General features: G+C 36.9%; 1 long non-coding RNA gene across 1 annotated transcript in view; it reads left to right on the forward strand.

Annotated features, from left to right (window-relative positions):
- The window catches only part of LOC139441134 (uncharacterized), a 47574-nt gene extending 26060 nt beyond the window's left edge, over window positions 1-21514 (forward strand). Inside the window, exon 2 of the long non-coding RNA XR_011651554.1 lies at window positions 20927-21514. This is a non-coding gene — a long non-coding RNA (uncharacterized lncRNA). The remainder of the gene's footprint in view (window positions 1-20926) is intronic.
- The last annotated feature ends 6276 nt before the right edge of the window (window positions 21515-27790 follow it).

The raw sequence follows: 27790 nt of genomic DNA on the forward strand, positions 1-27790 counted from the left end.
TTGAAAGCCTCATGTGTATGGGCATGTATATCTCTCTGTGTGTATATGTGGTATGTTGTGTAAGCATGCCTGTAAATTTTCAATGTTTAAGTTTAATAACATTGATTATTTTAACTAAGACATGTAAGTAAGCACCAGCTCTTACTTGTTCTTGAGTCCATATTCTGATGAAAGTTTACCAAACTGAGTAAAGTAATAAACTAGGAATAATATACAGCTTTCTATCTTTTCCCATTCTCTTTTATTAAAAGTCAGCTGAAATAGAATAAAATCTTTTGGCTTACACTTACTGCCACCAATATAAGCGTTTTCCTTCAGGTATTCTGCACAAAGGCTTGTGTTTCTATAGTGTGGTAGTTTCTGTCTGAGGTTTCCTTCATTCTCCATGAGGAGGACAAAAAGAGTGTTATCTTGTTTTCCCAATCTATTAAAAGTTCTGACCTAAAAGGAGCTATTTCCTCCTCATTAAGGCATTCATTTTATGCATTCATTTTTAATGGGTATTTATTTAGTGCCTCCTTAAGGCATCAGAGTCGAGTTTACACACAATTGTGTGGGAAAAAGTAACACAAAAATAGAATGCATTTTGATAAATGCCATAAGAAAGATGTGAATAGGTGTCATGTGAACACAAAGGAATGAAAGAATTCTGCCTGGGGAAATTAAGAAAAGCTATACATGTGGTAATAGAAGTTGAATTTCGAGAGCTAGAGATTTTATACGCTGCTTTTCCTACGTCAAATGTGGTGCTAATATGCCTTAATACTCCCATCTTACCTGGAGACATTAAAGAGCATAACTCCTCAGAAAACTGCAGATTCCTATATGTGGGTGGAATATAAGGTAGATAGGAGGATATGGTAGAGAATAAACTCACCAAGAGCTAAGGAAACTGATCATTAAGGAATTTCCATGCCATATAAAAGCTTTTGGACTCCGCTGTGCTAGTAATGAGGAAGTTATGGATAAAAGTGACTGGATTAAATTGGAATTGTTAACAGAGTACCCTTGTGACATTATGCCAAATGAACCTGTTAGGAGAAGTTCGGGATTGGTAATAATGAAGTGGAAAGCAAAAAGTGAAATATTTATTGAGCACTGATTTGCTGCAGGCACTATTGTAGAAGCATGTGGATGGTTCCTACTATCCCCACCTGCTTTGATTCATCCTCTCCATCTATGTCTATGGCTACACTACAGTGGTCAAGAAAAAGAATAAAGGTCTGCCAAGAGAACACAGAGGCCAACTGAAAGATGTTCTAATGGTCCGAGATAGAACAATTTAGGCAACAAAATAATTAACAGATTACTATATATTATACTGAAATTATATTTTTAAACATACAAAGATATAAAATTCATATCCAAGTTGGCATAAATACATGATTTAATAAATAAATAAAAAAGAACGGAAAAATCTGCCGTGTAAAAAAACTTCCAAATAATTTGTGTGCATATTCTCCTTCAAGAAGGTAAACATAACTCCCCTCTCCTTAAATGTGGGCTACACAGTGACTTGTTCCCAAAGAACCCAGTATGGAAGAAGGACAAGTAAAGTTAGAGTTGAGAAACCTGGCAAAGACTGCTGTTAACCAGGTAACCATGGTTACCAACAGCAACAGTGATCACTCATATTGATAGTATGTACCCCTGAGATACTGTGAGGAAATAGACACTCATCGTTGTAATCTACCCCCTGAAAACCCACATCCTTAGCCTAACCCAGAAAAAACAAATTAGACAAACCCAGCTTGAAGACTATCCTACAAAAATACCTGATCACTACTCCTCAAAACCATCGAAATTATGGAAAGAAAGGAAAGCCTGAGAAATTGTCTTAGACAAGAAAAGTCTTAAAAGACAGTCATGGGTATATGTAATGTGCTACTTCGGATGGGACCCTGGAAGAGAAATAAAAATGCCACTGAGAAAGAAATTAATGAAATATGGATGAAGTGTGGGTTATAGTCTATAATAATTTATCAGTATTAGTTCATTAGTGGTGACAAAATTACCAGAAGAATGTAAGGTGTCAGTAATAGAGGAACTGGTTGGGTACCTGTAGTGTCTTTGCAACATTTTGTAAATTTAAAACAACTATCAAATAAAAAGTTGGCTTTTTTCAAGAGTCATATGAGATGTTCACAACAATTGTACGATGGGTAATCTTTTATGTGGAAGCATATAAAATTGTTTAGAAGCTATTTCCTCAACCAGCCATATCTAATGTTCCTTACCGATAAAGCTAGAAATTGTTAGAACAATTTATATTGATTCATTCACCAAGCATTTAAGCACTTGATGTCTATCTTAACTATTTCCATGACTGGACATAATAATAAGAAGAAAAAGAATATATGATATTTAGTAAGTAGTTTTTATGCATTATCTTAATAACAACAGAATAATGTTTTTGAATATGGAAAGCACGAGAAAACTACAAGAAGTGTTTTTGACTCTGTTTTATGAGAGGATCGGTAGCTGTAACGGAGGTGAAATGAAGCTGCAACCATAACTCCAAGCACGGAGTTGAAGTCCGAGTCTTTTTGCCTCGGTGATTATGGCTGCAGATGCTTTCATTTTAACTGCAGGGAAAGACAAAGAGGTGTGACAGAACCAAGGCTTAAGTCACATAAATTCAAGCTTTTATATCCTGGTGAAAATTGATTTATCTTTATATCAAGACGATGGGTTGCTTTATAAAGTTTAATTAGATAGGAGTCTATCCAGGATGTTTATAAAATACCTAATTAGAGTTCATGATTATCGGTACCTGTAGAGACAATTTCTCTGAGCATGCTCTGTTCATCTATCCTAAGGCCTAGAAAGCTTTTTTTAATTCAAAACTACAAATAATGGAAATGACTTTAGCTTTAACCCAGGGGACCTTACAATATTGCCATTATTATCACAGAAGACCTTGGAGAGCTCATACAAATTTGTGCACCAATAACTGTGCCAATTGTATCAGATTTTTTCTGTTAAGGATTTTTCATAATTTCAAGTTATACAGTGATAATAGCAGCTTTACAAACAAACATTATTTTAGGCACTCACCATATACTTCCTAGAATAAAATTCTTTTTGTTTCTCAGGAGAAGAATAATCTCTGTGGAGTCTAACAGAGTCTAGGAGTGAGAAGAAAATCAAAGGGCATATCTGAAATCACCCTGTAAACTGGAAAATACTATAAACATATTTTGGTATTGTACTTTTATTCTAGATCTATACAAGAAAATGTGCACCATTTTTATTTCCATTGTTGTCCAAAGTACATTGATTTTCTAAGTATTGTGACAAATGAATTGTGCTATTTTCAGTAAATGCACAAATATAGTTTTCAAGCTGATTTGCATGTTAAAATTTTTCTTGGATTGAAATATGAGAGGGAACCCAAAAACCTGGAATTTATTTATAAAAAATTGTGTACTTATTCTTACATGTTTAAACTTCAGTAACTTTCAAAATACTCTCCATTTGATGCAATAAACCTATTGAGACATTTTTTCCACTGCTCAAAACAGGTTTTGAACTAATCAATTTTAATGCCTTTTAGTGCTTCTGCCATTTTTTGTTTCACTCTTTCACACTAGCAAAATGTTTCCCTTTGAGGACTTTTTTCATCAGGGAAACAAAACAAAAGTTGCTTAGGGAGAGATCAGGTAAATAGGGAAGGTGGGGCATTTTTTGGTCAAAAACTGGAGTCATGACGTTTTTCAGTCAAAAGCTGCTGACACTCAGCCCAGTGTGGGCGGGTGCACTCGTAAATCACCTGTCATGAAATGGGCAAACACACTGAAAGAGCCTTCAAAAAAAATTCACTGAAGCCAAACACAACCTCTCACAACAACGCAGCTGGTACACTGATACAGATGGGTTCTAGAACACTTATCTAGTGGGGGAAGCTCGTATTGCAAGGGGCCACCCTCTAGAAGATAATGCTGGTTTTTTAGCGTTGTCCCCATATATGTTCAGGACAGTACACATAGTATAACTCCGAAAGTTTAATGACTTTACATAACTGAGTACACCCATGGGATGAGCACCCACACCAAACAGGAGAAGAGCACCAGAAATCAGAACTCTCGTTTATGCTTCCTACAGTCACTATCCACCAAGAATAACCATTGCCTTTACTTTTAACAGCATAGGATTGTTTTACCTATTTGGTACTCGATTGGACTCGTCCGTGTGCCATCTTTTGTATCTGGCCTCTTTCACTGAGCAGCTGTGTTTGTGTGATTCTTCCCTATGTTAAGTACAGTGAAGCCTGTTCATTCTCATCCAAGTATGCATTCCATTGTATGAGCATATTATAGTATACTTACCCAGTCCTGTCTCGACAGGTATTTGGATAGTTTCCAGTTTGGAACTAATACAAATATTTCTGGGATGAACATGAGCCACATGATTTGGGGTGAATATAAGCACATGTTTCTGTTGGGTTTCAGTGGCTTGGATTATAGATATGGCTTGCTTTAACAGATATTACTGCCAGATTTAGACAAATAAAAATGCATGTAAAATTCACTGAATACTTATATTTAAAAATACAACAGAAATAAACCCTATACCAAAAGCAAGCAAGCAAGTTTGGGTAGCCTCTCTACTCTGGACTCTTGAGTATCAAGTAGGGAACATATCTGTAAAAAAAAAGCATCTGAATAATCATTTTTAGTTATTTTTATATTAAAAAAAGTCATATCGGAGACTACTCTTCAAATGATTGACTTTCATGAAAGGCATTCTTAATAATGTAGGTAATGTATTTTAGATTTTGACTTTGTGAATAATGGAAGGAGTGCTCATTGGGGCGTGCACACGCTTTCGGAAAGCCTTGTCACCATACAACATGTCAGAATAACAGATGGCGCACTCTGTAAAGAAAATTAATTTAAATAAGTCAGGTAAAACCCACCTTTGTTGAAAGAAAAGATATTTTGTATAAGAAGTTCATCTTATTTATTACCTACCTGGACAGGTAATACATTCATGTTTTTCCAACCTAGTCTTCTGTTATAAAACAGACTTCAAACACTTACTGTGAGTGCTACCCCTTCTCAAATACTCCTGCATTTAATGTGTATTTATCACTTAATTATAGAACTATGTGTTTCTAAAGAACAAAATTGGTTTTCTCTTCCTTTACTATATCATGTGTGGTAAACTTTCTATTTTAAGCAATGACAGAAGCCTTGAAAAAACATGGCAATGTTATTTTTAAGATTTTTTAATAAGTGATGTGTTACCTATGCATGGTGCCTCTCTGTTCTAACTACAGTTTCATAGAGAATCTGCTATTTTCTTAACATTTTCTTTTATAAAATTTTACATTATCAATTACAAATATTGAGACATGCAATGCTTCCCCTTAGGGTATAGACCTACAAAAAGCAACAATTATTTACATCATGTAAATAAACATTTCACAAGTGACAGTCAGACTCTACTGACCTCCAAAATACTGAATATATCTTTCTAATTGTAGACATTATATAAGAACTTATCCACTGATCATTAAATATAAGGAAAGTTACCAACATTAAAGTTTGTATTTGCATACGTATGTGTTTTTAGGCATGTGTATAAGCTGATGTTCTTACGCAGAAATTTTAGTGCAGATAAATTATACATGTGCACATAATGGCTCATAAATATGAATGTTATGAGTCATTAACTCAAGAAATACTTTCAATTTTCTATAACGTTCAACGCTCTGCACTAAACACTTGAAGGAGGACAAGGCTGAATACAACAAATAACACGTGTGCTAGAAAGCGATGTAATATATGCATAAGAGTAAACATAAGTTACAGAATGTTATGGATAGTATGTAATGTTTATTTAATTATATGCTCATGCAGAGCCTTCCCACTTCAAAATAATATGGTCTTCTATTCCAATAGACAAATATACTTGACAAAAGTGTCATAAAATTATCTTTTAAAGTGTGTACTTTTAGAAATAAAATTATTATCATTTTAGAAAACATAACTTTTTACTCAGAAAAGTCAGAGAAACAAAAATGGATAAATTATTATCATTTTGGCAAACACTTTTTACACAGAAAAGTCAAAGAAACAAAAATAGGTAAATGAATAGAGACATCAAAAATATGGCTGGGAAAATGTATACATATGACAACAAATTAGATGCTATGCTTAGAAAGATACTTATTTATATAACCAGGATTAAAGAACCCCTACAAATACCTTAAACAAAGCATGTAAAACATCTTTGTGAAAAAAAAATTTTAAAGACTAATAAAGAAGAAAATAGCATCACTTCTATTTCATTCTGATGGCCAGAACAGTCACAGACCGGAGAAATAACCAGGGGTCATACTGTCTCCTTGGTATCAACACCATAAAAATGTAAAAATTTTCTCTGAAATAAAGCAGGTTTATTTTTGAACCAGACAAGCTATTTCTCATTTTGACTAAATGAGAAAATTATTCTAGATTATCTCAACTGGCATCATGTAATCAATAGGCCTTTAAAAGTGAAAAAGGAAGGCAGAAAAGTGAGTCATAGAAATGCGACAAATAATAAAAGAATAGGTAGAATAAGTAGTTTAGAAAGAAGGAGACCCAATCTATTACCACTGGCTTTGATGATGGAAGAAAGGGACAATGAGCCAAAGAAGGTGAGCAGCCTATAGACCTGAGACTGGCCTTCACCCAAAGTCAGCAATGAAGCAGGAACTTAGTTCTAGAGCTGAGGTAAAATTCTGAATCCTTTAAGTGCTGAATTCTGCCAACAACTTGGGTGTTGCCTGGTGGGACCCATGTCAAACTTCTGACCTACAGAACTATAAATTAACAAAATTGTTTTTGTTTAAGCCACTACGTTTGTGTTAATTTGTGATAGAAGCAATTGAAAACTAACATATGTACCAAGCTACCAGAAATATGAATGAACCGTGCAGGCCATCCGACCCAATCAAGTCTTCAGATGATTCTAGCTCTAGCTTCCTCACTGCCATCTGTCTGCAACCACTTAAAATATCTAACAGAACTGCTGAGCTGAGCTGAATTAAACACAAAAACATAAGACAAATGACACATATTTGTTTTAAGCCACTACTTTGGGAAATTAGTTTTATAGAGCAATAGAAAACTCAAAGCAAGCCCTAGCTGGTGTGGCTCAATGGATTGAGTGCCAGCTTGCAAACCAAGGGGTCGCTGGTTAGGTTCCCAGTCAGGGCACATGCCAGGGATGCAGGTCAGGTCTCTAGTAGGGAGCTCATGAGAGGCAACTATGTATTGATGTTTCTTTCCCACTATTTCTCCCTCCCTTCCCTTCTATCTAAAAATAAATAAATAAAATCTTTTCAAAAAACCAAATAAAGAAAGAGAAAACTCAAAGTGAAATAATATGTGAACATAGAACTGAAGGGAAGTAAAACACAAAATGCCCTCAAACATGGAGGCCAAATTGCTTAAACCCATACACACCAAAGAAAATGCAAACGAAAAGTGTACTGGAAAAGAAGGCTTCCATTTCAGTGCCGATGTGTAAAGATCTTGGAAGTCTTCATGCCCATTCTTACAACAAGAAAAAGCTGAACGAACTGGAAGTAAATTATTTTATTAGACCCAATAAATTAATTATATGAGTCTGGGAAGACAAAATCTGCTGAACTGGAGCAGAAGCCAATGGAGCTGTAAAATGATGGGCATTCATAAATGATCATTTTGAAGTATTGCTGGAAGCATAAGGGTGAGAAATTCCTGGGCATCCCACACTTTCTGTGGATTTTACTCCAGGAACTTCACCGGGTTCTCACAATGAAGATCTGAGAAAGATCTGGTGGCTCTCACAAAGAAAGGAGAAAGGTACTCATTATGAAATATGCTCAAAGTCTTCTTCATAACAAAAGCCTCTATTCCAAGGGAAAATGATTCTGTTAGAACTTTATCCCATTTGAGGGAAAGGGCATTCCTCCCTTCCAAATCGCCCCTAGACTTCTTGTCTCAGATAAGTGTTCATGAATGGTCAGGACTTCAAGGAAATACACTGGGGACACTGTAGCCAGAGAAAAGAGTAGAACACAATGGGCAGGGGGTGGGGAAGGAGGGCGGCGAGTGAGAAACCTACACTACTAAAGATATACTTATAAACATCATGAGGAGCCCCAAGACACAGGTGCACTAAAGCTACTAAAGCACTGAGAAGTAATTGGGAAATTATAGAGCATTCTCTGTCCTCCATACATTACTCCAGTACTTTGGAAGACCAAGTCAAGAGAGGAGACATAAATAAAGACACTAGAGGAATATGAAGCCCCTTATATCTTTGGCAAGCATTCACCAGAGCTCACACCTGGCCTGATTAACAAAAATCCCCACTCTAAAAACCTATTTACCTCAGTTCCTACTGTCTGGTACTTGTCTAGCTTTCAACAAAATACTACCAAATGTGCCAAAACACAAGAAAAAACACAGTTTGAAGAGAGAAACAAGTGCTAAAACTATACTCAGACAAACGTCAACATTATCAGAGAACTGAATTTAAGTTAACTATGATTAATATGTTGACGGCTCTAATGGGAAAAGCAGGCAACATGCAAGAACAGATTGATAATGTAAAAGGAGAAACTCTAAGAAAGAATCAAGAGGAAATACCTCTTCTCATTTTTGAATTTAATCCCATCACAGTAGAACCCCTCATTCCCATTTTATATGCTATGATAATTTTGGAAAAGGTAACTTCTGCAAAATTGTCATAAAATAATCTCCTTTGGTGAATAGTGAAATTTGGGAAGAAGAATTTGATCTCCTGGCTTCATCACAAATTCTTTGAAATTAAGGATTCATTAGGATAAAAAAAGTTATGATATAATACTTTTTTAAAACCTTCCTCCAAAAGTTAAATAAACAAACAAAAATGTTCCCCATAGTTTTAGCAATCACTTTGATTGTGGTTATTATTATTCACACTTGTATCAAAAGCCAGAAGCCGTGTCAGCAATAAAAAAGGAAAAAATCAATCAATGAGGTTTAGCTTTCCTTTTTTTCTAAAAATGCATAACAATGTAATTAAATGAAGCTGAAAACTACAAGCTGTGTGTTTTCAGCAGCTCCGCTTAGGTAGAGGAGACAGATGCCTTTGTGGCAAAGCATTCTGCATATAAAGATACAGTTAAAGGTATAGTAGCCATGGGAATCAGTACATCACTGACTACAGAGTAAGAATATAACTTGTTAAAGTCAAATGGTCCCAATGTTAGAAGACAACTTTTGTTATTTAGATCAGATCATTATAACATACAAAATAATGTATTCCACTTGATGCTATTAATATTTCCTATCCATGGAATTTTCCTTCTGTGACTCCAGGGAACGTATTCTAACAATGGAAATCATTGAACAACCCTGAAGTAAATATCATCCCTTACAGATATTTACTATGTCTTTGTGTGTTGCCATTTTCTATTTTTTAAATAGAATCATTCTTTATTTTCCCCTGAGTACTATTAGAGATAATTGAAAATGAAAGTTTTATGAGATCATCATAGGAGTAATTTTAGGTAGATGTGGAGCAATCTGAGAATTATTCAATGAACAGTAATCAATACCTTACCATCAGAAGATGGATTAAAGAAATAGCAGTCAATATCTCATTAGTAAGTCCATTAAACCTCCATATAAAGCATGTTGGATTTTTTTTAAGGAAACTAAAACAATTAAAAGTTAATTCTAACAACTGAAAAGTGAAGGGCTAATTTATAATAGAAACTAAATAGTCTCTACCTCTGTTCTACCAAAAACAAACTTTGCAAGTCATTCTTAACCATATTAACTATTCATTTAGTAGACTGTGTACATTGGCAGATACAATGTTGTGTTAAATTTTCTAAAATAAACACCTTTTAAAGGGAAACCGGTAGATAGTAGTTGTAAAACATGCTTTTATATCAAACTATTAAAAAGTAGAAATGGTTCCTAAATATTTTCTCCTAACAATTTTAGATAAAAATAAAAACAACCTAAGATTAATGACTCTTGAATCACAAATATTTGAATCAGAGACAAATTGTGCCTACTAGAATTTAATAATAACTGTGATTTTCATAATGAACTCTCAGTTCATAAGAACTAATAAATGTTTCAATGATACTATGTGGAAGGTGCACAGAACTCCCAAAGAAGGAATTGGATTTAAGCCAGTTTTTGCACACACTGGCTATGTATCCTTGGGCAAATCATTTAACCTTGTGAGATCCAATAAAGTTTTCATTATTTCTTTAAAAAATGTACACCTTGAAAATGCAACATGAAAGTCAAAGAAACGTTTTTGAATGGGAAAGGCTGAAACGCATCTCGATAGATAGGGCATTCTGTTCATAGTCCCAGCCTGTTCACTACACCCAGGGTCGGTAGAGCGGTCATGACTCTGGCAGCAGTATGATTTCTGTTTTAAATTGACCTTGTAATCATAGTCTTTCTATATTGGTGTCTGTGACAAGTAGCCCATTCCCCTGTCAAAAAATGTCATCTTTGTTCTCTATGTAATAAACCACGTGGAAGAAAAGGGAAGCCCAGCAGACGAGGAATATAGGGACCTGGATGACCCCTTTGGAAAGCCCCAAAGACTCATAAATATTGGAAAGGAGTGAGTGGGATCTGATCCCGCCTGAGCTGGTAGAAGTACTAAAGCCACTAGAATTTAAGTAAATGGGTTTGTTCAGAGTCACCCATAATATACATCATTTCCTTAAGAGTACCATGTAACCAGAAATTTGAGTGAGGAATCCTGTTCTACTCACATAAGTCATGTTACCAGATTGGACATTTGGATGGAGAGAAGAATGTCGAATGAGAATCATAAAGATAAATATGATTATTTACTTCAATATTTTCTGGTTTGAATTAAGGACAGATTATTTAGGCAATATCTGTGTGAGAATTCACCTAAGAATCTCTATTAAAGAAGACATTACACTGTGAATTATACATCATCAGTAATCATTGCAAAAAGACCGCCCATGGCCTGGATATTTTAATATGTTAGAATTCCTAGCCTTTAAATCAAGACACTTTGCTTCTTACCAATGACCATATTTTTCAGACTATAAGGCACACTTTTTTGGAAGGAAAATGGGGGTGTGTCTTATAGTCTGAATGTAGCTTACACTTACATTGGTGAAATATTGTTATTTATGTTATTAAATATTTTACCACATTTTTGCTTCAAATTTTTTCCCCTGTTTTCCTCCTCTAAAACCTAGATGCGTCTTATGGTCTGAAAAATATGGTAGCTTTTTGGGGGCATATTAAATTGGCCTTCAATGTTTACAATTGGTATGATTAGGAGGAAATGGCTTTTTGAAAAAGTGACTGAATTACACTGCACTATTTAAAAATTCAGTCCGATTTTAACATCTATTTTTTATCCAACAAAAATTAATTTGAATTAACAGACTTTCTTAATGTATAAATACCCTAGGTAACTTAAGCCAAACATACTAGACTGACTTACACCATCATGTGACTTATCCCAATCATCTCCTCAGATCGCCTAAAACTGGTGTTCTGTAACTATGTATGTTTCTCCCCAAAAACTTAAGCTCTTTGAATAAAGAGCCCATGTCTTCCTTATCTTTGTCTTGCTGGTGTCTAGCAGAGTTCCTGGCACATACTTATGCCTTGAAGAATTGTTTGGAAGTTATATAAGTCTTATTTAGGAATGGAAATGAGTTTTGAGGGGATATCACCTGTGCTTCAGGATATGCCAAGGACAGCATTATCTACGTGAGGCATTGGATGCCCTTCAAGGCTGGGAATGGGATATGGCGAAGAGGAAAGCACAGAATCAAGGATATATTTTACCTGTTGGCAATTTCTCTGAAAGTTCTGATAAAGCCAAACCTTTTATCTGTTGAAATCTGTTTATTACTATTTCTGAGGGTTGCTAACAATTACTATGCTCTTACTAGCACATGACAGAAGTATTCGGTTTTCCAAGAATGATCCAAGAAGAGTGTGCTCTTGCAAATCTCCATGGAGACCAACTACGCTTAAATGTTGGGGCCATCAATATTGTTAGAATGCTGAAGCAGAGAATCAGCCTGGTCCATCCTGCTACCACAAAGCTTGGACTTCAGTCCTTCACCATGACAGGGCAAGGGATGGGGCTTACCCAGTCAAGCAGCTTATAGATTCTTAGCAAAAAGACTTGACTTTCTCTCCTGAAATCTTATGAATGGACCATTTAGATCCCTGTGCACTGCCGAAGATGTGATGAATAATAGGGTAATTATGTTACTCATTCTTTCTCTGTTTCTTCAGAAAGCACTGTAAATACTGTTCTAGGCTTTGTATGTGTCGTGAATTACCTTATACTCTTGTTTGACAAGATGATGGTCAATACTGTGAGAATCAAAATATATATTTTAAGTAAATAGAGGCTGTCAACTGGATCACTCTAAGTTAAATGTTTAGTAAAATTTAGTCAGTTGTAGTATACTGTTTTAAAAGTTTTCTTAAAAATATTTATTACTTAAAATTAACAGTACCCCTAAGTAAAATTAAGTACAAATCAACTTATATTTCAAATCAATAAATAAAAATTTACATATATAAGTTTTCTCTTTTTGTTCTTTCTTAACAGCAACTACTTTCAATCAAATAATATAAGTAAGGAGAGCTTAGTGTATTTGTACACTTTTTTGTATTTGATCTGAATTTGATATGACCCTCTATAAGAATTCTGATTCAGAAATTTGGATTCACGGGTTTGGGTTTGAGCTGCAAAACTTTACTAAGCAGATTTAACAAGCTGCACTTAGCAATCAGGGCTACGAGGCATGAATAGACCCACTGAGGATTCCTTCTTGATTTAATTAAAAGAATTTCAAGAAAATTGAAAAGGGGAGACTTTTGAGGAGTGACTAGGCAATTATGTGAAGCATTTTATATTAAGAACCATAGCTCTATTAATCAGTTGGTTTTCTATAATCTGTAAAGCTTATTTTCTGCAAAAAAAAAGGGAGAGGTGAAAGACAATGTGGTGTATTTATCACTAATTATGAGTCCTGATAATAAGGTCTCATAATTGAATCATTGTCATACATTAATACCAAAATATTACTACATCCTGTGCTTATCATAACCTTAAAGCTCAAAGCAAAAATTGCAAATGCTTGCTGTTGCCTTTACAAGGTTATGGTAATAACAGAAAGTGAAACATTTTCCAGTCTGCATAATAGCCAATCTTAATTAAGGAGCGTGTCTAACATAAATTATGATTAATAAGATTTAAATTAATCACTTTCTATGAGTCATTGTTTATTGAGTTTTATTGTAATAACTTATTCATAAACATTAAAATAATTCAAACAAGTGAGGAAGTATAAAAGAAAGCAATTATCCCACAGCTTTCAACTTATAGCTATTTAATATTTAAGTGGGTCCTAACATATGCACATTTTAATTTAAATAAAATATTACTCGCTTACTTTATTTTAGAAATAGGGGGGATTACCTAGGGAACTGCGATTCTGCACAAGCAAATTGAAGTACTAAAATCATTGGAAGTTAAGTAAAAAGTAAACGGGACTTGTGTAGATCCTGAAAGACAAGCAGCACACTTCCTGAAAGGTGTCATGTAAAAATAATATTGACTGGGAATGCTTTATCCCTCATATAGAAGCCATTACAAAACTAGACATGTGGACAGAAAAGAATGCAGAATGAGAATTCTAAAGATAAACATGATAATTCGTATATATCCCTTTCCCAGTTTGGAGCAAGCGCAAGGCTAGTTAGGCAATGTGTGTGTGAGAGTGCTGACTTCACCACACCATCAGCAGCACCGGGTATCAATAGACATCTGATGAACAACTAAAATGGTGGGCTCGTGTTTTCACCTTTACTTCCTCCATGGTTAGTGGTTTAAGCCTCTGTATTTAATTTTTTATTAACCATTGGAAGTTTCTCTTTCTTACCTACTTCTTGATAGCTTTTGCCGTTTTTATTCCAATGGTTGCTTTTTTTTGTACATATAGAATCGTTAGAAACATTAAATCTTTAATAGCCAATTATGCCTCAAATGTTTTCTTTCATAAAGGATAATACAATATTAAAGTAGTTATATAGTAAAACAAAAAAACATAAACATATGAAATACGGGTGTCCGAGGGGGATACTGCATCTCATTATGACTTACTCTCTTATTTCTAAGCTATGACATTGTTCTTCACGCTTTGGCATTTGCCACTCTCTTTCCCTGTGCCTTAATTTTGGAGTGAAGATTCTATTATTTTTTTAGAAATAGAATTGCATAAAACAGGTTCTTTTGCACAACATAAGCAAATTCTGTTAACACCATGTGTGGAGGCCAGCAACAGCTATTTTTAAGATGGCTAACTTTAATCTATCTGGAACACAACGAATTAATGAGTACTTGAGGAAGCCCTGGAAGTTATTTATTCCCTTGTTGTCTGTCTCTCGCTCTGTCAGGGCATGCATGTGTGAATACTGTCTTTCCTTACACTGTTCGATCAGTCATATCAGTACTAATTTATCTTTTAAAAATTACTTAACTTGTACTGAAAATAATTTTAAAAGCAATACTGCCAGTTGACACACAAATGTTTAGAAAGTAACAAGGTAATAATTTTCTGTCTTATACATTGGAGCCAGTATTCATATATTCACAGTTATAACACAATGGACTATCTCAATACAAATGTGTAAAAATTATACGCATAAATTAGACGTGTCTTTCAAGCTGGTTACTTGGAATGCCTGTATCTGTATGTCTGTAGTGCATCTGTCACACCATGGAATATTTTTGGAATTATCTCCAAAGACAAAAAAGCGCAAAACTGTAGTCAAACTTCGTATTTTAACACCAAAGTATGTGTTACAACTTATGTTCTTCTTATCCAACCGATAACTTTGTTACTTTGCATTGTTGATGAAATCGACGGCCTCCATTGCAGACAGTTTGGTAGCATGTGTGCATTAGTCTGATTCTACAAGCTCATTAAGATAGAAACTGCTTCCTTCTCACATCTGAACATCCTATGCAACCTCTTAGTAGAGCGCGCATGGCAAATGCTGAACAAACGCTTTCTAAATTCTAAGTTGTTCAAGCTGCGAAGGCTATTCCCACAGACTAATTCCAAAATGTTAAAGGTAATGGCAGCATCATCGGAATAAATGCAAAACTTCCAAGCTGACTATTTTGGCATAGGCAGCATTCATTTGGATGTCTGAATGCTGGCATGTTTTCTTGGAACCAGAAAGAAGTTTCATTACTCTGACATGGTTTTGGCAAAACGTCAGGGAACAGGAGTCCAATCCAGAGGATGAGTCAGGACAATCAAAGGCAGCGATGCAATCATATTCCGATTCAAGCAAACATCATTTTGAATCAGGATCTTTAATGCTAGTCAGGGGTATGATGTACTGTAGTCTCTGAAAAAAGGCTTAGACGAGCTAAAAATAATGTCTGACCAAGCACAATAGAAAGATTTCGTTGCCGTTACGACTTTCATATTGGCTTAAGAACTAAGGCAAATATCAAGGCACATAGCGTGAGGTATAACAAGATCATTGTTCTAAGACTATACATTTATTTAGAATTTATTTCCTAAATGCTGAGTTCATGGCAGCAACTTTATTTCAAGACCCTGCACTGTGGTCAACTGAGACTGTGGATGATATTTTCCACTGAGGTCAGAATTAGTTTAGGCATCCAGTGCAGAGCGTAGAGCTTGCCCAGTGATCCCCACGAAGTGGTTCTAGACCACAGAGCTAATAGAAAGTTCTGTGTGACAGAGATGTTCTAATGCACTGCCCAGTGTCCCACTCCCTGGGCACGTGTGATGGCTGAGCGCGTAAATTTGGCTAGGATGACTGAGGACTGAATGTTCAATGTTGTTTCATTATATTTAACTTAAATATGGATAGCCTTGTATCCAAAGACTGCCTTCTGGACAGCATAAATCCATAGCAAGATCTTAGCAAAGCTACCACCATTGGCCAAATCTGCCTACCGCCAATTTTTATAAGTAAAGATTTTTTTTTATTTGCAGCCATACTCATTTGTTTATAGATTGTCTATACTCCTTCTGCACTTTGTCAGGGATGAGTAGTTGTGACTGTGACCACAGGACTCAGAGGTACTAAAACATGTACTATTTGGCCCTGAAAATATTTTTTGCCAATCTCTGGTCTAAAGAAAGCTGGGTTCATAGGCTTCCTTCGATTCACCCTATTGATGAGCTGTAAATGGCCTAATCAAGTCAAGAACAAAGTTAATGAGCATTTGAAAAATATGCAAACACAATCTATCCCTAAAATCTAAGTTCCTATTATCATTGTACTACAATTTTATCTGTATTTAGGCTAGCAGAGGAGATAGTGAAGGTTCTTGAAGGCAAATGGCTTATAGGACAATGAGGTCAAAAGTAATGTGTCTCATTAATGTTTGCATATTTCACAGTCTTTACTACAGGGCTAGAAAAATATTTGTGAGTCATTTGCTACTGTATTCAATTTAATCAAAGTGAAGAGTTGTATAGCTGTCTCCAAAAGACTCTACACCCAAACTGGACAGCATGTCTGTTCCAAACAACCAGACCACATTATGTGTGTGAAAAATCAAACTGGTATAAAATACAGCATGGTTGTTTGATAACCCTGAAACTAAAAGATAGCAGAAAATGCCGTTCAGTACCTAGATACAAAACCCTTAAAATTGCTTTTCTTACATTTTCTAAACAGGGTAAAATAGACAAAAGAGTTAACTATAGTTCCACTCATAAATATTATTTATTTAAAATTATTTGCAAGGTATCCGCATTTTTTTTGCTTTGATGGCTTAATCAGTGAACCCAGCCCCGTTTTGTGATATGAAGGCCCAACAACCACCGACGGTATCATGCTTGCCCCCAACTTAGCACATTGGAATACTTTTCCAATGGAAACACACTTACATGAATAAATTGATCTTTCCTGTTGTATCTAAGAAAGCCCTTCTCATTACTTTGCCCAGGGAATCTATTATTGCTGGAACAATTTTGTTTTTTAGCTGCTAGTCATTGATGAACAGCTTTTATTTTATTCATAATACTACCATGAAAAGCAAGGCTCTCTACAGATAAAAGAAAGCCGATTGCCCCAGCAGAACACTTCAGCAGTGTACAACCATGGATGTGCTGCCAGTGTGGCTGGTTTCCCAGGTCTCTCCAAATGTCAGGGCTAGAGCAAGGCAAGTGCCAATTGTACCGTCAATTCAAGAACCATTGAGCACTCTGAAGTGTGGTTTTAGCAATATGCATTGTTGACTCTTGTTCTTTTGCATTGCTAAGATCCTCATCAACATGTCAGGTTCTCCACTGACGATAGAAGTATTCCAACAACATGCTTTAGAGTTTTCACGTCACAACTAGAATTGCAGAGATGCTGCAAATTTAGAAGGGATGTACTCCACAATTACGTGATAGACATTCTTTCTCTGAACCTTCAAAGTAAAAAAGGTCAGATGATTCTGCCTCCCCTGGGAGCTTGCATGAACTCCAAATCTCAATGAGTTTTCACCGAAATGATAGGCAGTGGTATTCTGGTCAGAGACGTACTTTTCCAAAAGAAAAGTGAAAGCTGTTCAGACTCCATCATAACAAATCAAGTGGGTGTCACTATCGATGGTTTCTCGACTATGTCTCATGATGTGACAATGAACAGGCCACTCTTTGCAAGTCATGAGTAAACAGCTCTGTAGGGGCCCGAGCTGCTCCTGCGAATGCTCGAGACTCACTCACGTGGGGCACCTTCTGTGCAGAGTACTCAGACTACTTCCACCCTGGCCCCCGCGTCTAGCCTGTTTCTAAAAGAGACGGTGGCTACAAAATGTGTAAAGGAAGTGAAATAAAAGTTGTTTTGGTTTTAGCACTAACTGTCCTTGAATATGTTTTGCAGTGTCCAAAGCATTCAAATATTATAGATAATTCTGTATGTTCTTAAAATCTATATTTATTTTGAAGATTTATTATTTATAATTTTAGTGTAGAAACCACCTTTGAGTGCATGGTGAGTGCAATGATCTCCCAGACCCTTGTCTTTGTCTTGCTTTGTGTTTTTTACTTTATTCTATTCATCTTAATGACATTGCTATTGCTCTCAAATGAATACAATAACAAAAAATAGTTATTAAATATATACTTGTGTATTTTAATAGTGTAATCATCTTCATCTATTTAAACATCTATTTGAACCTCTATTATGACTATGGTTTCCTAACCTTTCTCTTGTTCCATTTATAATATGCAAATAAGAACAATATAACTGACTTGTGTCAAATGATTATTTTTTACTTTCTAAGTGATTAAAACCTAAAGTAATTAAAATAGTTCTGATACATTGTCATTTAATTACTTCCAAGCATGCAAAACATTGTCATTGAAAGCAGTTAAATTTTCACAAATTGTACTGTTTGACTTCAACCTTCAGTTCTGTAAAATGAGAGCTACAGATACAAATCTGGTTTTAAATCTAAAAGATTCCATACTAAAAAGAAAATTTGGGCTTCACAGCTTTCTACAAACTGCTCTGTTCAACATCCCATGGCAAATTTTGTCCTTGCAGCAAAAAGAAAGATGGATTATTTGTGTCTCATTAATTTTTATGTAAAATCATTCTGTGTTCCTGGTTGCTTCCTGTCTATATTAGAAGGGAAATAACTAAAGAATTTTCTTTTAGTTTAATACTCTAGGTTTCCATATCTACTATGCATTAAAAGTTGATATTATGTATATCCATGACAAATATTTGTTATTTACTGTATTCATTTTAGAGCAATGGCAAAGTCATTAAGATGAATAAAGTAAAAGTAACTAAAGAAAAAAAGACAAAGATCAAGGAGATTGTTACTGTTCACAGTGGACTTACAGTAAGCTCCTACACTAAAATCTAAATAACAAGTTTCCAAAATAAACATAGACTTCAAAATATACAAGATTATGCTATAATAACTGGATACTTCTGCAACCTCTAAACATAGTCAAAAACATCCAGTGCTAAAATCAGGAAAACTTTTATTGTATACCTCACTATCTCATTCAATAACATGTAAGCATTTTATTTACAAATTTTAAAGTTTATTAATGCCTGAGAAATTAATACAATACTAAAATGATCAGTATTGAAATAATAAACATTAGTCTATTAAATGTCTTTTAGTGTCTTAGAATGTAGAAAAGTAAGAAGAATGCTTCCCAAAGTTTTTTCCTTGACCCCTGATAGCGGCTGCCTTCATAGATTACACTGTAGCAGAATCAAAAGCACACATTTTGGCTATTCAAAAAATCATGAATCTGTTGGGGAGAGAGTTGGGGTACCACAGAAGATATTAATTACCCAGTCAAATTACCAAAGAAGACATATAGGCACAAAGAACAAAGGAAAATGTGAACTTCAACAAAGGTATAGATTAGAAACTGAGATTGAGCTAGAGACAGACAGAGATATAAATAAACAATTAGATACAATACATAAGTACATTAGTAACACATTCCATTTTATACAACAAGGAATACTTATGTACTGAGTGAATTAACCCATTAAACACATGGGACTTTTCTTTTTTTTCCAAAATAAAAATTTATTTTTCTGAATCTACTGAAATTCACATATGGTTACAGATCAAAGTATTCTCAGGTTAAAATTCATATTACTAATGGACACTATTAATTTCATGAATTAAAATGTAAATAATAAAAATCTAGAAGATAAAACATAGCAAAATGAAATGTGAATCAAAATGAAAAACTCATAATTAAAAATTTACCATGCGAAAATATTTACATTGAATCTAATTAAATATAGAGTTAAGTATACATTTTTACATAATATTTACCTGTGATATGCAACTGTCAAAATAGAATAAAATTTCTAAAAATCTTGAAAAGAACCTATGTAACATGTAAAAAGATGTCACATGTTAGTACAAGATATTAAGGCATAAAGATAAAGAAACAGAGGTAAATAACTTCTAAATAAACACAGACACCATAAACAATGAAGACAGAAATCAATGTGAACATTTATGCACCAGGTAATAGAATAAAAATACATCAAATATGTAACAGAAACAATAGGACATAAAGAGAAAATCAACAGAAAAAAGTAATAATAAGAGACTAACTGAACAGTCTCAATTTACGACAAACAGCACTGGGAAAAAGAATTACGAATAACAGGGTCTGAATAAGAACATTATGTAAGCCTGCTGTGTTTAAGTATATGCCAGCATAAAATCTAATTCAAGTTCCTAGGGAACATATAGTTTTAAATTGACCACATGTTTTAGACCAGAAAATTAAGTAAGTTCCAAGTTCTAAATGGTGTAAATAAGAATTACAAACCATTCTGTGACCACAATATAATAAAGCCAGTTATTTTTATTCAATTTTTTTCTACTCTAAAAAAATTAAGTTTTTTCTTAAAAAGAAAAAAAAATAATGTGAGAGGTCAATAGAAAGTTTGATAAAAAGTTAGAAAGAAAGGAGGAGAACCTTAACATCAGTTCCTGGAACACAAGCCTGCCAATATTTCTGCAGCGCTCAGAGCAAACCAGAACTAGCTTACAAATTCCCCACACCTGGAAAGGGGGCAGACTGAAACTTTATTCCTTCACACTCAGCTTCACGGGCAAACCTTGGCAGCGTGAGTCTTTATAGGTGACCAATGGCGGCAGCCCAGACCTCACTGTGCACAAGCAATGGTAGAAAACAAGCCAAGCAGTGAGAGTGAAATGTGTGCACCAAGAGAGATGAGCCATGCTCCAGAGGCAGAGAACAGATGGGCAAGAGAGTTCCGAGAGAACGAACTTGCCAAAGAAAGAGAATATATTGTGTATGCTGTTTTCACTCTAAGGAAAGAATTTTGGTGATGATATTTGGAATTCCTTTCAGGACCAAAGTCTTGGTAGAAGATCAAAGCCGAGGAGTTCCTGTGTCCTAAACCAGAATCTGGAGACCTCCTGAAGAACAAGTGCACCGGGGAACTCCCAGATGCCAAATGGGGATCTGAGCAGTCTAGAGTCTCCAGTGAATAAGAAATACTCTTCAACAGCAAGAATGTTGGGTGCCCAGGACTGAATAACTGCTTTAAAGAGCGAGCTGGTGAGCTAAAGCTCAAATCCCAGAGAGAGCTGCAGAGCCACTTTAGGGCTACACCACTGTGTTTCCTTTCCCTGAGTCAGCTTGGCCTAAAAGTCTTGCATTCCAGTCCACAGTGTGCCTACGAGGGAGATGACAGCATCCCCCACTGCCGTGTGTCTGTATGAAGGGCAGAGGGAGCAACCTAGGCCATCTATAGCCCAGATTCCTTCAGCTTCACATGAAGGGAAAGCAAGGAAGAGAAGTTAGTCTCAGCTGATGAAGGTCTTTGGAGAACCAAGGCATGCACTGAGGAGGAGATTGGAACTCTGTCTCAGAGGAAAGAGCTTCTATGACCAGATCCAGAGATTAGCAGACACCCTGGTTTCTGTCACTGAGGGACAGGTTTTCCAAAAAAACAAACTTGTGAAAAACTGAGGCCCTTTTTACAATGACTTTTTCCTAGGAACACAGGCAAAGAGCAGAAAGATATTCCGCAAAATCTAAGTCACTGAGAGCTTCTGAACTACTCAGACTAGACTCAGTTGAAACCAGAGATGACTTTATGAGCAGTAGGGATACTGATGGTCACTGCCTTGATTATTATAAATAAATGAACAAGCAATGATGACAACAAATAAAATAAAACAAAACAAAACTCGAGGCTTCTGGGTAGAATTTTTACAAAGGAGGAAAGCCGGCACGAGAAACTTCAGCCTAAGGAGAGCACGTAGGTGGGTATTTCGGGACTACAGGGTTCGCTCTTATCTCGAGCGAAGCAAAATGAGCAGTGCCGCATCCTGCAATTATGAAACCTGCTGTGAGAGCGAGAGCTGTACAAGCAGCAAGGAGGGTCAGAGATTATGACAAACGTCACTGGGAAATTGTTAGACTCCTGAATGTGCCAGTGTGCCTGAGACATCCCACTTCCACCATTACGAGGGATCCTGGTGCACAGCCAAACCTGATAGCCAGGGCCAGACATATCACGTACCCCATGCTGGTCTCACCACCTCTCTGGTCTCTGGCCTTTGGGTGTGGTCTCTAATTATCCAGAAAATGTTGACCCATCCCTTTGTAAGAGCAACCTTCTTTCACACAAAATGACCAGTCTATTTAGAGATGCTAACACATTCTCTGAAGGTGGTGGTCTTTCCATCCCATAACCAAAGATATTTATTCTTGTCAAATATTGTGGTATCTTTTAATAGAAGTGCCATAGCTTTTTTCATTACTGGGTTTGCAGTATTTCAGCAGCTTGATCTTAAGAAAATGTAAGAGGTAGGCTGAAGCTCTTACTGGCTTCAGCTTTGGCTTCTAAAAGGTGGCTGGGATCACACAGGGAGGTTAACAGTGGAACTGCATATCCAACCCCATCTCACTGGCTCTTTGCACCTGCTAGGGTAACATATTTTTAAAACATTTTAAAGTTTTAAAATACTGTTCTTATCAAAAAAGAAAGGAAGGGGAAGAGAGAAATAAAAGAAAGAAGCAATCTGTAAAAACTTTTAGGGACTTGCTAAAGGAAAATAAAACAATAAAACAGTCCAAAACCAGTAAGACCAACTCCCAACCCCAAATCTGAACTAGGTTCCACTTCCTTGAGGCTACTCAGAGCACTGTGGAATATTTGGTGGCAGAGGGGCTTGCAAGATGTAACTTTAAGCATGAAGAAATAGTCTGCAGGGATGTTACAGGGCACAACAATACATCTTTGGGGAGGGTAATCATAACACTTCCCTTCAAGCCACATTGGTAGCAATGTCCAGGATCTTGTCTTCAGGGTATAGCTTCTTCATCAGTCTGACAGGCTGCCTGTGACCTTGAGGAAGATGATCACACCCCTCACCCCGATCCAAGGGCCTGTTTCTTCTCTACTGGGACCCTGGGAAGGGGCTGATGTTCAAGCAATATTAGGGGGCATGGCAATACCGCAGAGAGTGTGACGAGACTAAAATGAGATGAGGTGTTCCTGTTCTATTTACTCCGTGCCACATAATTTTTATAGCAGGATAATTTATCAAGCTATTAATTACTGTGTCCTACTCTTATCAGACTCTACTCTCAGAAGGATAAAATTATTCTGCTTTCCTCTTCCCTCTAGAAATGTCTGGGTTTCTCATCTCAGAGATTATTAATAGCTTTTGTACTTCCTGGCCTCAAATGAACTTGCTAAGCACCTGTTGCACAACCCTATCCAGGTCTTACGTGGGATGGCTATTTCTATCAGTGTTTATGAGAGAAGGAATGGTGAGAGCAGGGGAATAGGTTGAAAAAGAAGGGGACTTGCCCCAAGGGAGTAGTGGTGTCAAGGGCTGGAAAATAGGGTATTGTAATGGGTTTCATAAGTGACACTCCACTGGGTAGAGGCAGCAGGACTTCGATTTGGCAAATGTGTTTGTGGAAAAAATAACTAAATCGAATACCAAAGTCATAATGTCCACAGCTAAAGATGTTATTGCCCACACATGGCTCAGAGGCTGTGGAGTCATTTGCCTTTGAATGGACCATGTTAGGCTTGGACAAGGAGCATCCTAAAGGTAACAGTAAGGGACTGACTATAAAGGCTCTTTCCTAAGAATCTGTTAACTGTGCACCTCCTGCCAAACAGGGAAACGCGCTCCCATGATAACTAAATTATTCATACACTATTAAATGGTGGCTGAGAGCCAGATTTACTTTAACTGAAAAATTTACTTTAAGTGAAATGCTTTTTCTGCCAGTTGGTGCTGTGGAAGGCATCTATGATTTTATATTCATTATCCAATTTAATCTTCACCACTCTTCAAAGAAGGTATTGTTTATGCCTACTGAGGTACAGAAGAGTCAATATATGTTTATTGGGTTAGCAGAGCTGATGGAACTACTGAGAACATTCTTATATGTGAGCAGTCATGAAGGAAAGTGTTGATTCCCATAACTGAGATGTCTGAGAGCAGAGTGAGCTTCGGGCAGCAATGTTAATGCAGGGCTCCAATGGATAGCAACAAAATTTAGTTTTGTTTCTATAGGTTGGCTCTCTCTCCTTCTGGCTTCATTCTCAGGTTTCAGGCGGTGGCTGGATGACTGGTAGCAAATTGGGAGTTATATCCAGCCAGGTTCAAGTACACTGAAAAATACAGTGCTTTTCCACCACAGTCCTGCAGGTGGCACCAACTGGATCATGTGCCAGTCCCTAAAATAATCATTGTGGCTAGGAGAGTGGAATCCTTGTTTTGGCCAGGGATTCCTTTCCTCAGAGGGCAATAAAAGTGTAGTTAATAAAACGGAATGAATGAGCGGTAACACAATAAGCCAAAAACAAAGCAGATGCCCTTACCACCCTCTCTAATAGCCCAACTTTTGACTTTGAGTTCAAAACCACAACACTTCCCCTTTTGGCACTAAACTTTTCTCTCAAGTCTGGAAGTCATCACTTGTACAGACCCTGGAAGGCAGGGAGAGTGGTGCGCTGGAGAGCAGGGCAAAGATATTGAAGAAGGGGGAAATATCTGGGCCACTTCTGCCTTCCTATTGATGGCCCATCCAATAAGCTGACTTCTCAATTCCTAGGTCTTCTTATGTCAGATTCCTTCACTCTTATTCCAATACGGCTATGGCCAAAACCCAGATGTGGCCACCAGGGACAGCTCTACCTTCTGAATAATAGTGTCACATCACACCCTCTATTACTTCTAGCACTTCTAGCTCCTTCATATGCCAATTCCTCAGCCTTGCCAGAACCTTTGATCCTTTAACTCTTTGATCACTTTTTGTGATCATTTCCTCCTTTTCCACAATAGACATCATTCCATTGCTTAAGTAAAACCCTAAAACCTCCACCCATTTCCCTTTCATCATTCCTGCCTAGCAAAACCCTAACTCTGCTCTTTCCAGACCTGCTGTCTACTGAAGGGGCTCAGTCTGATTGGATAAAATCATTCAAATGAGTCTATAACAAATGATCACTACAATACTGCTTGAAAGGTATGCATTACTTCATTAATTCTAGGTGTATAGCAACTGTGAGGCTTACATCATTTGTTTCCTTAGCCAATGCTAGCACCCACATCCTCCTCAAAACTATTTCAGGTCTTCTCCGCCTTCCTCGTGCCACACCAACTCAGCAGGTGGGCTGGACGCCCTAAAGGCAACTGTTAGGGAATGAACACCAAAGACTCTTTCCAAGGTTTTGTCTGTCTGTTTGTTTGTTTTTACATTGTATATCTCACTAATTAGGAAAATTAACTTCTATAACTACAGCTTGCTCTCATTCTCCCCCTCCCCAAACTGGGATATGTGTCTTTACACATCACAGTTTTCACACTTTTGCCTTATCTGTCTTCCCCTAGAACACGGATCACGTCTCTCCTTTTACTGCTCTGTTTCCAGCATCTCTGGCTTAGCATCCAGTGGGCTAACGCTACCTTTTGGGGACACTAATGAGGTCCACCTTGGCTGGAGGCCCCGCCCAGCGCTCCATGGGGGAGGAGCCACACCAGGGGGTGGAATGAGCCACACCCTCCACCTGCTTCCTGAAGGAAGTTGGGAGTTCTTTCACCTGGGGCAGTGGATTTAAGCTCTGCTGCTTCTGTGAAACGATTTATCCTCACAGAAGTTCCAGCAGAACTTTCTGCATGCCTAGAGGGACTTTTTAGACTCCTCCTGTGCTAAAGTGCTCTTGCCAGGATCCCCACTTTTCTGTGGAGTGTGTGGGGCTCCTGTAACAAAGTCGCAGAGGACTATTCCTCAGCAAGAACCCTTGTCTCCTGGGCCCTGTTGTCTGGTGGCGGACGCAGCAGGTCCTCACAGGGCTGCCTCAAAGCTGGGCCTGCTGGATATGAGAGCCGCCCTCTCCATCGTGGGCAGGTGCAGGTCACCATCATCACCACCCTTGTAACTTCTGTTTGAGGCGACACGGGACACTGGCCACTGGGCCTGGGGTAAGTCAGTGAAGCTGAGTCCTACATCTCAGCTTTAATGGGATATATGCTAAGACTGACCTGATAAGGTGGCTGTGAGGAGAGGCATGAGCAAGAAAAGTGCTTTCTACTGGCAGAGTGAAAGGTAGACTTGGGGGTGTGCTGCAGTCACCCCATATGGAACCAGTGAGTGGTGGTGTTCTGAGACACCCTGCCCCCGAGGATTAGGCTGCAGACCTGACAGTAGAGCTGAAAATCTGACGCAACTGTCTCCAGAAACTCAGGTATTGATAGCCTGATGATTTCCTGAGAGCCTACTATGTGTTAGCTACTTGCTGTTGATAGATAGGAACCCCCCCTCACTTACCCAAAAGTCACTCCTTCAGCCACTGCTCTTCTTTCCTGCAGTTTTCTTAAGTAATTTAAGTGACTAACCCCTTCGTGTGCTTAGTTATTTTGGTGCTTAGTTTTCCTTTAACTTTCAAATTCATCAATCCAATTGCTTCCTGAGCATCCCCAGTCTTGATTTCCCACAGCGACTCCAAACCTAACAGCCTCAAAATGTAATCTTCTGCCACCAACTTGCTATTGCTCAGTTAAGTGCGAAACATAAAAGCCATTCTTTTTCCTTTTTCTTCTTCCTTTCCAAAATTAATCAGTCATCAACATTTATTTCAGCTTCAAATATTCCCAAATCTTGAGAAACACACCCTATCAAAGGTAACTAAAGAGGAAATACATAAGTAAACAGTCATATTTCCATTAAGGAAATTGAATTCATACTTAAAAGACTTCATTCAAACAAAAAAATCCAGGCCCAAATGGCTTCCCCGATGAATTCTATTGAACATTAGAGAACAAATAAGTATCAATTTTAGAAAATTCTTCTAGAAATTAAAAGAGAAGTAAACGTTTTGAAGTGATAAAAATATTCCACATCTTAACTATTGTTAGGTACATGATTGCATTCATTTGACAAAAATCATAGAACTGTGCAGCTACAGTAAAAAAAAAAAAGTGAACTTTACTGTGTATAAATTATATCTCAGTAAAGCAGATTTAAAAAAGTTTTAAATGCCATCCTGACTACAAAGCACATTAATCTATCACATATGAATCAACTTACAAAGAAATATACTTTATAATCTATCAGTTGGACTTTTTTTTAACTGGAACTTATTGTTTTATTAGGAAAAAAGTATATGATATCAAAGAAAAGTGAAGGCTGAGGCAAAAATAGGTTTACAGTTGTTCATATGGAAAGTAATACAATAATTAATAAATAATACAAGAATAAACTCTGTGTTTCATGTATTTATAACTGTAAACCAACTTTTGTCCCAGTCTGTATTTATAGGGCTGAGGGATTTGGGTAAAAATTTAGAAAGCAGATGGGAGAAGTCGAGAGACCTTTCACGAGAAAGGATTCATAGGTCTGATTCAAAAGTAAACAAAACACTGCTGTGTAAAATGAAACTGCTTCCCTTCACACTGTTGGAGGAACAGGCAGGGTTACGTTATAGAGAAGGCTTCCCCCACTCTCCAAACCAGCGTGACTATGCAGGTTCAGGTAGGAATCTGGAGGAGCTATATTCTACAAAAAATTAAGGGAACATATTTTAACATATTGGCAGGAGAGAGGAGAAGGATGACAAGTAGGCTGAGAGAAAGTTGAGGTCCCTCATAGACAGTGAAGCTCAAGGGACTTTTCAGAGGAAGAGTTATTAAGTGGTTGCTACGGAGTGTGCTGTGCACGTCTTCTGCCCTTTGTCATCCT

The sequence above is a fragment of the Desmodus rotundus genome, chromosome 9 (genome assembly GCF_022682495.2).
Source record: "Desmodus rotundus isolate HL8 chromosome 9, HLdesRot8A.1, whole genome shotgun sequence".
NCBI lineage: Eukaryota > Metazoa > Chordata > Mammalia > Chiroptera > Phyllostomidae > Desmodus > Desmodus rotundus.